Source organism: Daktulosphaira vitifoliae, unplaced genomic scaffold (genome assembly GCF_025091365.1).
Source record: "Daktulosphaira vitifoliae isolate Bord-2020 unplaced genomic scaffold, ASM2509136v1 Scaffold_1, whole genome shotgun sequence".
In the NCBI taxonomy this organism is placed as follows: domain Eukaryota; kingdom Metazoa; phylum Arthropoda; class Insecta; order Hemiptera; family Phylloxeridae; genus Daktulosphaira; species Daktulosphaira vitifoliae.
The window spans coordinates 28,722,629-28,737,078 of NW_026099572.1; the positions used below are offsets into that span (position 1 = coordinate 28,722,629).

At 36.2% G+C, this 14,450-nt stretch overlaps 1 protein-coding gene across 1 annotated transcript in view; it reads left to right on the forward strand.

Moving 5' to 3' along the window:
- Positions 1-14,450, forward strand: part of LOC126902916 (forkhead box protein O) — a 34,045-nt gene that overhangs the window by 14,066 nt on the left and 5,529 nt on the right. The gene's annotated exons all lie outside the window — the stretch shown is intronic.

A 14,450-nucleotide genomic window follows, 5' to 3' on the forward strand; every position in this document is an offset into this window, starting at 1 on the left:
TTTTTTTTTTTTTTTTTGCATGTCTTGAGTTAATATTAGCATAATATGCGGTCATCAATAAAGCGTAACGATAACAATAATAACGCTGTTGCGTTTTTTATAAAGTTAAACACGAGAAAAAAGGGGCCCGACCGCGTTATTTGAGGACACGGTGAAAAATAATCAAAGATCAATATCTCTCGATTTTTCTAACCGAATAACTACCAGATTTTTAAATTGTCTAACGTGGCTGTTAAATAATAACAGCATTGATTTCCATTCGATGGCTGCTACCGAGAAGCGATTTTCATTTGCTCCAAAACAAAAATCGTACTTTGATAAGTAATGCAAATAGAATTATTTTCGGTAAATATCTTATTGTCAACGCGTATCACTACTGTGTTGTTATATTTTAGACGGCTGTGGTTTGCCAGCCGGAAAATTACAATAATATTTACGTTTTTATGTACTCAATGAAATTGTCATCGAACGGGTTTTTTTACTACATAACAACTTCTACTACGACGGCTACTACGTCTAAATACCAGCGACGCTACGGTTTTGCAAAACAAAAAAATTGTTCTCGCACACACACACACACACTCAAACCACATCGTGTTAATGTATTTAAAAGCGAGGAGGGAACACCGAAGGTTGATCGATCTGCGAGGAAATATAATTATAATAATGCAATAACAACAACTTCCAAATAATAATAATAATAATAGCGGCAATCACAATATTATTATTGATGTTTTCATCGTTTACCAAAGTGCCTCCGTCACAATATTGCCTACCGTGTACTTTTCTTTTGTCTTAAAAAAAAAAAAAAGGTAAAAACACACGCGAGTACACACATTCTGGAACGTATATTGTTATTATTTTTCATTTTACATTTCGTTTGGTCGAGTGTGTAGTTCAACGAAACGGAAAGGCTTCGGCAGAGGCAATGAAGCTGTGACGCGATAACGATATGGCCTACCAAGGAAGCAACAGCGCGCGAGTTATTCTCCCTCGCCCTTCCCCACCTTTACCAACTGTTGCTAGTTAACAACGTTGTTAGTATCGGCATCAATGATTTTTTAATGGGATTCCTTTACTGAATGATTATATCCACGCGCTGCATCACTACGTTTACAGGATTGTGCAATATAAGAACAACAACAAACAAACATTTGTATAACAACAACGTCTAAGTTTTCACTGGACGACACATGCGAATATCGTGTAATAATAAACGGATTTTCCGTTTTAAGATTTTTACGTTATCGATAGATTTCAATGTTTGTGGTATTTCGGAAATAAAAAACCGTTGTGCGTTACTTTCGGTATAATTGCGCCGCCACAATTTCCACGTGTAGTAAACAAGTGCGAAATAACTTGTTCGGCATGCGTTGTAAAAACGTTGTCTGTGTTACTCAATGTGCGATTTTCTTTCGTCTGACTAGCACCGCCAAATTGTTTTTATTTGAAATTATTAGACGGCGTTTGCTAATTGACATTGTTGCGTTGTGCGTCGTTCGCGTGAACATTTTTTTATCGATTGTTTTTGTTGCGTTTTTAATTGAAATTAAAGACACCCCCGAGATAATTTTATTGCTTCCTACAGCCCTCCAGGCGGTGTTCAACCGTAACTATGAATTGATTTAAATATTTTATTAAAATTAGTGACGCATGTGAGTTTTTTTACTGAAACAAAACTGGTAATGGGTTATATGAATGAATGATTGATAGGGACCACTGAAGAATATTTTCATGTGCTAGAAACACAAGTTATCACAGATACGTTATTTATTATCCGGCTAAACATTGTTGTTTGCGATCTGTTATTGTTTCCAGAAATATGCGACGACGGTGTGTATGGAGATGGCACGAGTGCAAACACAAGTAAAAAATTTACACGGTATTTCTATGAATCCTAGTGTAACTTTAGTAATTATTATTTTAACAGTGATAACACACATTGAATGTGACGTGCGTGTAGGTGGTACAAAAAAAAGTATAGCTTGCAAAAAATTCGTACTTCATAAACATATTCTGTATTCGGTTCTCGTATGAGCTTTAATGTGCGTTTTATTTTCCATTGAACATTTTATTACTACCGAACAGAAGTAATTAAGGGCTTAATAAAAAAAATCTATAATTTTTTAATAAACCTTAACGTATGGCTTTTTTATTTTAGTAGAATCAATAGTGTAATATTTTTGATTCTATCGAGGTCTGTGTAATAGTTTTTTTTTTTTTTTCAGAATAATGAATTAACTGTTTAAACAATTGCCGAACATTTAAACATTTTAATTCGAATATTCGACTTTAAAATATGATTGTTGGCATTCTAAACAACGGAATCATTATTGTTGAACAAAATCAATTTTGTTCAACAATAATGCTCAACTTAAAAAGCATTTTGTATAATATCAGAACATGTGCAATTCCTTTGATGTCTTTGCTAAAGAATTTTCATTATTACAAGAAGAAAAAACAATTTTGCATTATTTATAATATATATTTATATTAAAAAGACGGCGAATATACCACCTCCAATAGAATCTCGACGTTTTTTATGATCGATTTTTGTTTTCACTTGATTCTACTTCAAAAGAAGTAGCTCAAAGCTTTCACTGTTCTTAAAAGCCTGACGCGACGCTGTAAACGAGTTTTTGTCAGGTAAAGGAAGTCCTTGGAACGGCTAAAATTGTTATTAAAGACTTTTTGCGTGTAATAAAAAACGGTTACGAAATTCATAGCAACAATTAATGCTTCCTCCCGTCGGGGTTTTTTTCAATATAAATCATACCGTCAGTTTGCATATCTTAAATTACATTAAATAGCCACAGTCGTCGAATGTTCTTGGACAGATTCCAAATACCAATGTGGTGTGCGATTTTAGCAGCACTAATCGTTTTCCCTCAATGCACATTGACAGTCGACAGCTAATTAAAACTAGTATTTCGCGCCTATCCGTAATTATTATCTGCCGTTTCAAGGTTTACTAGTGTATACATTATTATTTACAATACACCAGATAGTGTGTGTGCGCCTCCTATACGCTCATTGGCGATTATCGGAACAGCTTTTTTTTAATATTTCATAAGTCAAGGTCTCTCAAGCTTCAAATATACAGTATATTCTTGTAAAATTAATGTTTATATTATAATTTCGTAAATTGTGTCTGTTTCGACGGTGCGCTGGAGGAGGGCGACTGGCCGTTGTTTAGCAGTTCATAGAGATTCATCTTTAGTTTAAAATAATTTCGCAGAATGTTTGGGACCTCTGATAGAGTACGAGGGAGTTTCTGTAAATTATTCGTTTCGTGCGTGTGCGTGAAACTCAGCCAGTAGGCCATCACGCTGTCTTAAAATAGCAAAAACAATGTTTTTTAGCTAACGTCTTCATTGTAAAACAATATCGAGTCGTGGGCGCCACCGAGCTTGTGTATATCACACGTGACACCCCTACTATTTTATGTGCGTCGCACGTTATAATAAAAGCAATGTTGTGCTCACTTTTTACATCTTCGACTATTATTAGATTAATTAACGTGATTGTTGTGGAGAAGTAGTATTCGCCTACACTGGAGTAGAATTGAGTTCGGATTGTCTTGTAGGGGTGAGCCAAAACAATGTTGTCCTCTTAGACTAAAAATGTTTGTGCCATCAAGACGTTCAACTCGTGTCTTAATAATTTGTTTTTTGGGGAATCTAATAAATCATATGAATATTGTTTCGTAATAAAATTAAATATTTATTTAATATATTTACTCTCTACTAATCTTATTTTCAAGTTCCAATTCTTTGTTAAGGCTAATCTGTTTTCAATCCAATGCTGTAGTAACTGTTTTTTTTTATTCCACCATGGCGCTGCTCCTTTTGAAAATCTGCGATGGATTAAATAATGTGCTCTGTGTGAATGACTAAATTAATAACAATTTCATCAATGACCATGTGGAATGCGGTCTATTAATTTACAATAATCCTATCCACACAANCGGCGCTGCTCCTTTTGAAAATCTGCGATGGATTAAATAATGTGAATGACTAAATTAATAACAATTTCATCAATGACCATGTGGAATGCGGTCTATTAATTTACAATAATCCTATCCACACAAAACGCGGTTCTATCTTGTACTTGTAAACATACGTTAATAATTATTATTCTCGGTATAGATTACGTTTGGGTTTCCCGAGATTAAGTATGCGCACTGAAGAACTATTCATTAATTGTATGTTTTTAAAGTCGTACACACACCCAAAAATGTGCAGTTTACAAAAATGAAAACAACTTTTTCAACTTGGAGTTATCAATCTTTTAAAAATAAAATGTGTATACAGTTTATCAATGGAATACACTCTTTTTTTTTATATATATATATTGTATTTATCAGATCGCATACTAGCTAAGCTAGTATGTCTTAGAATAGGTTAGTTTTTTTTTTTTTTAACAATTGCATTTAAGTTTTGTTTGAAGCGCTCGACAAAAAAAGTCACTTAAGTAAACTCAGTTTAATCGATTTATGTTATTTTTACTTAGAATCGATTGTGTTGTTCCAACGTGTGCAAACGAATTTATCACAGACTTATTTGTATGCGTACTGACTATACCGTATTCGTGTACCTGCTCTAGTATCCTAATCCTGGTTTATTAAAATTCAAAAAATGTTTAAGCGTGTACACATTGAAAAAATTATTGAGTGGCTTATAATATTTGCATAGCAAAACGCAGTTGTTGCTGCGCAGTTGGTAAATAAATGTCGGAAAAATGCTACCACACGAATAAATTAATATCACAATAGTTCGATTAACGTGGTGTGGAGTGGTGCGGCGTTGATGTTGCCGCAGCCGTTGTTGAGCAATACGTGGTGCTGATAAGAGATAAGAAATATTACGAACCATTATTTTTTGTTTTCTCAAAACGCTTTCAACACATTCCCTGATAACACTTCTACTCCGGCGGTATATCTCGGCAATAATCATAATGATAAAAAAACATTTCTCGTAAATCATTAGTCTCTCGATTGACACTGGCCTGTATTAGATATAACACGCACACAAATAAAAATCTAATTAATTCATTGACGTCAACAATCCAATATCGGTCGTAATTAATTTAATTGGTAATGCACTCGCACGAACCAATATCATTCGGCGTACTTTATCGGCCGGCGGGGACTTTTGAAATGGCTGTCTAATTGAGTTTGGCCGTTGCGAATTAAGGTTTTCAGGTTTCGAACGGGCTCGTCCTGGCGCATTCGTGTAACGCGCGACGGTCTACGAAACGCGTATAGCCCTGCGAGAAGGAAGAAAACGGCGTGCGCGATAACCCGAAACTGGTTCGGCTGGTTTGGTGTGGCGCCGTCTGTTAACTGGACTTTCCTAAAACGTTACCTCTAGGCAAGGACGACTCGCATAATATTATAATTGTATTTTTATTATACGTGCGCCGCTTTGTCCGTGAAGCGTAAGGATTGACCGGTTGGCGGGCAATAGGTACGCTCGTGAAGTTGAACCCGCTCGTGGCACGGCAAATGACTTGGAAGTCGGTGCTACCGCTTTCACGAGTAGAGATCTCCGTCATTATTTTCTATATTGGAGTTGGGGTTAAAAGAGTAGTCGAAGCCGGTTTGTATTGCAAGAATAAAAAACTAGAAAAAACATTTTTTTTGTTTTCCGAAATGTTTTTGTTGTTTCACCCGAAAGATAAATAATTTACTCGTGAAACAACTGGCTTGTTTTTATCAGTAGTAAGGTTCATATTGAATATCGCTATTATTTTGTTCTTCACCCGTCCTAACGATGACCTACATAGATAAAATACCGTTTAGTCGTTATGTGTAATTTATACTATACGCGCTCATGTACTTTATAAAACGCTGTTCTCATCTTGAATAGAATTTTTTTACATTTTGTCCCAAGAAAATTGCTAACGTTTTAAACATGAATTAAATTGATTAACATTTACTAAAATTAAAAAAAAATTATTTCATAACATTGTTGTTTTTCTAGAGAACTGTTTATCTAACATCATTTTTGGTTATCTCTCTTCATTCGGTTATTGTTCGTTATCGTGTTCGTTATAATACTTCATTCAGGTCATCAGTCGAATTTTCTTTAAGAACAAAATTCATGTTTTTTTGTTTATGACAACAATTTGTTAATATATTTTGCTATTATTCAAAGTGCATTTTTGTCAACGCCTTTTATAGATTAATCGTTGGTTTCTAATTAATTGCGTTTTAACGAATAAATGGTATTCGCTGGAAAAGGCTTAAATATTTTAGTCGAGGTATTATCAATATAGTTACAGCATGATGTTCTATACGGGTTTTTTCCAACAAGTTAGCGCATACTTTAACAAAGGCACGCTAGTCATTGATAAATTTACAAATTATCATAAATATGTTAATGTTTTGAAATATCATTGAATTAACTATGATAATGACTAGACTATATTTTGTTAACTACGTGTAACTGTATTCCTGGGGCATTTAACGGTCGATGCGTACTATTGGTTTAATATATATATATATATATTTTACCATATCGTGTTTTAACGCGCCAAGCATTTTACAATTGAGACTGTGTTGCGACGGCGCTTGTGGTTTCTGTTAGCCCGGGACTATGTTGTTAATAACAATAATAAAAAACACGTGGTGATACCCGCGAAACATACATTATTAAGACGGTCAAAGACCTCGGTTTACTCTTTCATGTACTCGCCGTATGTACGACGGGAGGAGGGGTGGTATTTGTGTTTACGCAGAGTTACTACTCTTTCTTGTTGTGATTATTATTATTTTATTTTTTCTTGGTTGGAATCACCTTGCCGCAAGCCATTCACGCACATGTATACGCACAACCGCTTTTGGCCACCTACAATAGGTTTGCTGCGGTAGCACACGGCCGTTGGCACCTACGACGCTAAAGAAAATTTCCAAGTCGGTCCGAACCAAACAGTGTATTAATTTTAACACGGTGTTATTATAATACGATTTTTATCATGGACGGTTTTTAAATTGATTTATATATTTTTTTTCCCGTAAAATTATGCGTCGTAGTTTATAATGAACTCATCTAATTTCGATTCTGTCGATGAACGCTTGCAGCATCACTTTCAACCGATTTCTGATATCCGTGTGGTAATCGGATCTTTTAGATGGCCGACGAGATAGTGGATTCAATATGAACTGTATAATGCGTTTTATAAATAATTGTGCTCATTGCCGCCGCCGTCGCCACCGTGATCAGAGAGAGCCGCGTAGAAAGGAGAACAGTTGCAGTAGTGCTATCAGGCGGTTTTTACTTTTTTATTTGAAATGAGTTCTTTTTCGTTGTACGTGAAAATGCGCAACCGATAAATTAGAAACACTGATCGACTGTTGCAAAGAGAGAGAGAGAGAGAGAGAGAGAGAGAGAGAGAGAGAAAGAACATGCGGAATATTGAATGCTTTCTCGCGAGTTTTCGTCCGAACCGTTCAGTCTTCTCGATTGCCAGCAATTTTGTTGAATTTTTTCTATCTAATTGTTTAAATCGTGTCCGATTCCGGAATGTCGACTGAATGAGAAAAGGTTTTTGTTTAAGAAAATAATATTTAGAAGCAAAGCAAATTGGTTTTTGAAATTCGACCGACATGTAAATTTGTATTATTGTCAAATTAATTATACAATATGTAGCGCAAAGTTGAAATTATATTCATAATACGTGTACCTACAGTATAATTTCGGTTGAGTTATGCACACCGTGTTCTATATTTAAATTAGATTTTCCATTTACTATCTACACCGCTGTCGCCTGTGCTACAAATCGAATCCGTGATCAGCAGTGTTAATGGTCGGTCGCTTCTTATTACTACGACATTGGAAAATCATAATAGATTTTCTATGCCGCGCGTTGAGCAATGGTAATTATCGTCGTAATTAACACCGTGTTTGGGAAGCGTCGTGTTTCAAAACCGTTTCCACCTTTAAGCGTTTAGAGCTCCGACAAACTTTCCCGAGTGAGCCTAATATTTCTGTGGTTACATCGCCACGTTCGTGTTTTTAGCACGGCCATGTCGCTTTGTTGACACATATTACGCACACCGAAGCGTTTTCAAGAAGTATTTCGGTCATTTGTCAATCGGTAACAGAAGGTATGCACAAATAATGTGCATACGAAATCGCACACACACACGCGCGCGCGGGTGTGTGTGAAATATACCGAAAAATGCATTTTACACGAGTGGAACATAAGTACACTTTTAACACCGAGCTGACCGAACAGCCGCTGGCTGGCCGACCAGACCGTGAGAAATCCGCAATTCGTTGAAATTGTTTGCGTGAAAAGGGTTCATGCGATGTGTGGGAGTATATTGTGTCGGTTTATGCCTTTGTTAGAAATTCCCATGATTTTTGCTGTCCCCAGCACCCGGTCTCCGGGTTGGAAACCGGACAATGGTTCTTCAGATTAACGCGCGGGGGCGGTGGCAGATGTAGTCGCGATAGTGGCAACAGTGTGCTATCGAATTTGCTTTCAGCGGGCTACACTCGTCTACATATAATGTAGACGTCTCCATTTAACCGAATTCGTATGCGAAAAATGGTCGTCGGGAAAAGAACAAGAAATTACGGAACGCACGTGTAATGCCGGCGAAAGTCCGTTAAAGAATTATTCTAATATCGTGTGCTGAGCAAAAAGGACCCGAGGGAGTACAGATAATGTGTAGTAGATCAGACGTGCGATAGACAGAATTCGTTTTCTCTCTTTCTCCTCGTTGAAAAACTTGTAGGCTTTTGTGTGGCGGTCGAGAGCCGCAAATATTCCGATTGTCGAAGCGCCTGCGTTCCATTACATTTCGCCGTTGCATCCACACTCGTCAGCTGTTCCTCTTTTATGCACTTATACAATGAGGTAACATTGTATTATTAGCGGTCCGTGTAGGATTTTTAGTGTCCCCAAGGATGTCGCCTGGCGCTATTTCATTTAGTTGTGATTCGAGTATTTTTTTTTTTTTAACATCTTTATTAACGCCGCTAGACCTTACTATTTATTTATCTAAGTCGTTGCACTCGAACGTTGTCGACGTTTCGCCCACTATAGCTACGTAATTTCATCATTTAATAAAACACTCGATCAACAAAAAAAAAACAATAATTGCGATTTGAATCTATGGCGTTTCGTTATTATGTATTGACAAATTTCAAAACAACAAACTGTGATTGGTGGTGGTGGTTGACGCGTGTAAAATTTATGAAAAGTCGAGGTCATCTAATTGCTCGCCTTAAGATTCCTACACGTGCGTCTTAATTGCTTGAGATAGGCCCCGAGGTTGGGTACTACGCGCATACATTAAGCTTCCTCTAATCGTTGCCGGCCGAATTTTATAGGGTATCTCACTGATGATCGAACACGGTTGCGTATGCGGCCTGTTAAATAACGAGTGAGAGTCGGTCGTAGGAAAATAATGGCGGACTTGCCCAATGTGAAAAAGAAATATAATCCGAGAACGAGTTGAAATATTTTAGCGCCAGTGCGCACTGCCCGTGACGAAACTCGCGCAAGAGTAGCACCGTATAGGTACTCGTACGCATAATTATAATACATGTGAACACCGATTACTATTTACTGTGTAGTGCGTATATAGTAAAAAAGTGGTGGTCGTCGAAGGTCCTCGAAGGACGACCGGTTTGCCGGTTTCGATGCCGCCCGTATACTACACGTGTGTACGTCAGGGCGACGAGCACCGGTCGAGAATTTCGTTCTTCGCTTGCCCTCGTGATGTTTGCATGTATTATAGTACACAGAATATTATTTATTATATGTACAGATTGTACATTTCGATAGTAATAATAATAATAATATTATTATTATTGTATTAATATTCATCATAATTTAAAATACACGATACGAATAGGATGTGTATTGTGTGAAGCTAGTGGAAATAGGCGGTGGCGGTGGGTTGCCTTGCACACAAAAAAAAAATGTTTCGTTTATATATATGTGTGTGTGTGTGTGTGTGTGTGTGTGTGTGTGTGTGTGTGTGTGGAAGAGTAAGGCCGGGAATGCGGATATATATCATCGTGTAGATTGTGACGCAAAGCAAGAACTCCTACACAATCAACAACGGTCTTTGGTACATGGATTTTAGGATTAAAAAATTGACAAAGTAATTATTTATATGTGCCTTCAGCTTTATAAGATTGATATCTTTTTGATTTTTCTCTTGCTCCTTCTCCCGTCTGGTATAAAAACAAATAGAAAATACGTTTCTCTTGTGTATTCGGGCAACGGAGAGTAGTATAATGGGAAATGTTCGCTATATGATAACGGAGGATTTGTGGATACTCAATACAAAAACGATTAAGTAGACCGATTGGATTTCGTACAATATGATTATGGTATAACGTTTTACCGCCTACAAATTCGTAGTGCTTACACTCGAGGGAACATAAGGTTTTCTTTTTAGTTTCAATGTAAATCCTTGGGTCTTACTTTCAAAATGTGTTTTCCAAAAAAAAAAAAAGAAAAGTGTATTAAATAAATACTATATCGCATACAAACTTAGGCAAAATGCGGCGGCGGCGGCGGTAGAAATGTTGCAGAGGAGACACAAAAAAAAGTGATTTGTCCGAATCGTTGATTTAGTGTCGCTGTAAATTTTTTATAAAAGATTTTTCTCGCTAAAAGTGCGGCGCAATAGTAATCATTAGGATTTGCCAACTGATTAGTCGTTGCGTCATTGGACAGTGCGACGGCGGCGGCGGCGGTGTGTATTTGGTGGCCTCTTCAAGGTCTCCCCGTCGAACACACCGTGTGTGTATAAAAATTATACTAATAATAAAAAAACTGTGCGCTCGTCGTACACAAGCCAAACGTTGAGCGGTTTACCGAATGAATTGTACACACTCGTTTGTACTTTGTACACTTGTATTTGATCGCAAACGAGCTTGTAGCGTCCACACAAAAATGTGTTAAATTCCTCGACACGAGAGATTTCCGTTTGTCTTTTTAGTGGATTATTAGATAATTCGTTCAACTCGTTCTTTCCTTCTCACGGGAATGTGTTTTGTAAACATTGATGCTGCAATAACCTACTGCGTACATTATTCGTTTGTGACTCATCGACGGCACCCTCGTTTTTGAGATTTTCTCGACTCTGTCAATTGGAAACTTGTTGCAGTTTCAAAAAAGTTCATATTGAAACACCAAACAGTATGGTTTTCGACGTTGAAATTTTATTTAGAAAAATACCTTTTCAGTATTTCTGGGACACCCGTCTGCGGTGTTAGTGATATTGATCCGAATGATACTTGCTTTTTTTAAATGTTGAATTCGCAGTGAAATTGTGTGTCAGACATTACTTTTTACAGTCAGCTCAATCTCTCCAAGCGAGACGGCGTCGTAACTTGCACACGTTTTCATATTTAAACAGCTTCTATGATTCGAAGACGCCACTTAGTACACGTGGTGTGTTGAAACTCGATGTCATATTGCGTCGATGGAATGCATAAAATATAATTTATTATTCTTTTTAAATGTATTAACATTTTAAATAGCCGTTGGCGCTGCATTAATTGTGCGTCTTGCTTTATATGCATTTTACAACAAAGTATTTTACTGGAAAGAAGTGTACCAAGTAGTAAGCATTAACATTAACAACTTGTTGACAAAAATTTATACGAGGAACTAATGGTTCGTACGAGAAATGAACCGAAGTCTCATTTTTCATGTTGTATGATATTGTAAAACTAATCAGCCCCTGTTGGTTTGCCATTTTTTTATTGGCCCGCGTTTATCATTTTGAATTTGGTCTTTTTCACTGGTCGTAAAACGCCATTTAAATCGAAACCGTTTAAATAAGTAATAAAAAATTGCCAGTTCGTACTGAACAATTATCTATACAACACTTATTTGTCTAATATATCTCGTTACGCCAAACGTAATAACACGTGTTTATTATTGTGCAATTTCTATTTGTACTCGTAATTGTGTATAAATTGTCTATGCCAATCGATATTTATTGCTTTTCGGTAGCTGTCGAACATTAGAGTTTCATATCACGAACATTTTAATGGAATCTACAAAAAACACAACTGATGTCATCTCATCGCACTTGAAGCCGGTTAATTATTAGTATACGGCCATCAGACAATCGTTTCGTGGACTTGTAGTTAAAATTACGACCTATATTCAGAGGCGTCTATTGTTTCGCCCATAGTAGAATAGTAATTACTAATAATACTACGTTTATAATAATTACACTATACTACTGTTGGCATTGCCGTGTGTGTGTGTGTGTACACCTATACAGTCGTATACTTATTCAATTCGTGGCGTAATAATTAGGAAGTAGCAATTTGGATGCTACCAAATATATTTTATTGACACTGTAATATTTTTTTTGTGTAGCACTTTGCATGGGCCGTGCCTACTTGAATTTTTTTCTACTATTCATATTAATAATTATTAATGTCATCGAGTATTTTATTTGTTCAATTGTTTCATAACTTTTATCGTATTCCAATGATAACTGTGAACACTGTGCTTTAAAAAAATATTAACCCGCAGTGTATCTATATTCTTTTTTTTTTTTTTTTTTCATAATTCTGTCACGCCACTCGTCCAACGTTGTTCTATTCCCAAACGATTTTCGATTGTATGGAATTGTATTTGCATAAATATTCTATAAGAGGTCTTGGATATCTTATTGTGATGTAAAACAGTATAGAAGAAAAAAAAATAAATCCAGACTTTTAGGCGAAGAGAATACCACGGAAAATATTTTAGTGTAGACTCTCGACTAGCCACGGTGATCATTTTTCGTTTATTTTAAAATAAGTCCAAATGAATCTTATGATTATTCCGCTCATTTCATTTCACCAATTATAAACTGATGACTACATTGTGATCTACGAATAGACTTTCAGAAACAGAACGGCACCACCGGATGTTTATTTTTAAGTTTCGTTGTATACGACTGCGTCCAAAATAAATTAATTTTTTTATTTTGATGTGCTCCGTGATATTCATTTGAAAAATTATAGCCGTTTTATTTAGATAAACATAATTTTAAACTCGAAAGTGCTGTTACTTAAAATATTCCAAATGCAGAATTTTTATTTCCAGACGCGTATCACCAAGTCGTTTACATGGGTGTCAACTGACATATAGTGGTAACCAATTAATTGGTTATGAATGGTATTATTGACCTGGTTCGACGGTAGAAATATTTTTATCCGATGTCTACGCGAAAACCAGTTGTGCGAAATTGACACATGCTTATTATATTTTGTTTAATACTAATAAAAAGTCAAATACAGATGCCACCACTAAGTTGTTTGGGATAGATTTTGAAAATGTTCAGTATGTTTCAAAGGTTATTACACTCGATTTATTTTAATTAAAAAGGCATTATAATTATTTTAACGTCCGAGTGGGAGGACGTTTTATTTAAAAACAGAACAGTTTTGCCCGTATGACAGTAATTTATTCGAAATCTCTGTATTTCGTGCCTTCATTGTACTTAATATCTTAAGGGCAAAATCTAACGAGTATTTATGAACATCAAAATCGAATCCAACCGGCCACTGGTTTTTAAACTATGAAATTGTGTATCGTCTAAAAATAAATATACAAATATAATCAGAAACTTGGCCAAAAATAATCTAAATCTATCCACTTTCATTAAACTTGTCATTATTTATGTCTATTAACTTTCAACCAACGAATGTATTTTTTACTGTAAAAATAAAAATCATGTTGATTTTGGTACTTATGCTTAAGAACTGACGCCGTCCTGGTGACCTGCCATTCACGATTATTGCTATTCTCAGAATCATAATGTCATCAGACATATTGAAATATCGGCGGGCTGTGAAGTGCGCGCTCTTCAAAGAATACATTTCAGAAGTTAATAGTTTTAGCCGTTTATTTCGTTAGTACTCGACGAAAACCAAAAAGTTTAATTCGCCCGTCTTAGAGGTGATTGATTTTTTATTTTACTTTGAATACTCCCATGTGGCAAGAGAACGTTATCCAGTTTGTGATGCATTAATTATGCTCCCACTTATGGCCGGTATCATTTGCGTGAGAGTGATGATATGGTGTGTGCCATAAGAGGACGGAACTCGAGAGAGCAGCCCGACACCGGCAGCTCGTCGTTTAGACGTGGCGCGCGTTGATCTTCCACTTAACCCTCGTTAGAACTCGGTCGAGGCTGGTTGACTATTGCGCATTATTATTTATATTGTCGTTAAATTCCTGCTCGTTTTCACATCCATGAACTATACGGATGTACAAACGGTTTTGTCTAGTAATTATTTCAAACGGTTGTGACCGCTAAAAGAACATTTCTACGGTAAACGACGTTGTGTCGAGAATACCTGTCGATTGGGTGCAGTCCACTACTAGTAATAATATATGCGCACTCGAAGTAATTGAATTTTACTGTTTATTGGCCGCTTTAATCAACCGAGATAATTTCTCTGTGTAAT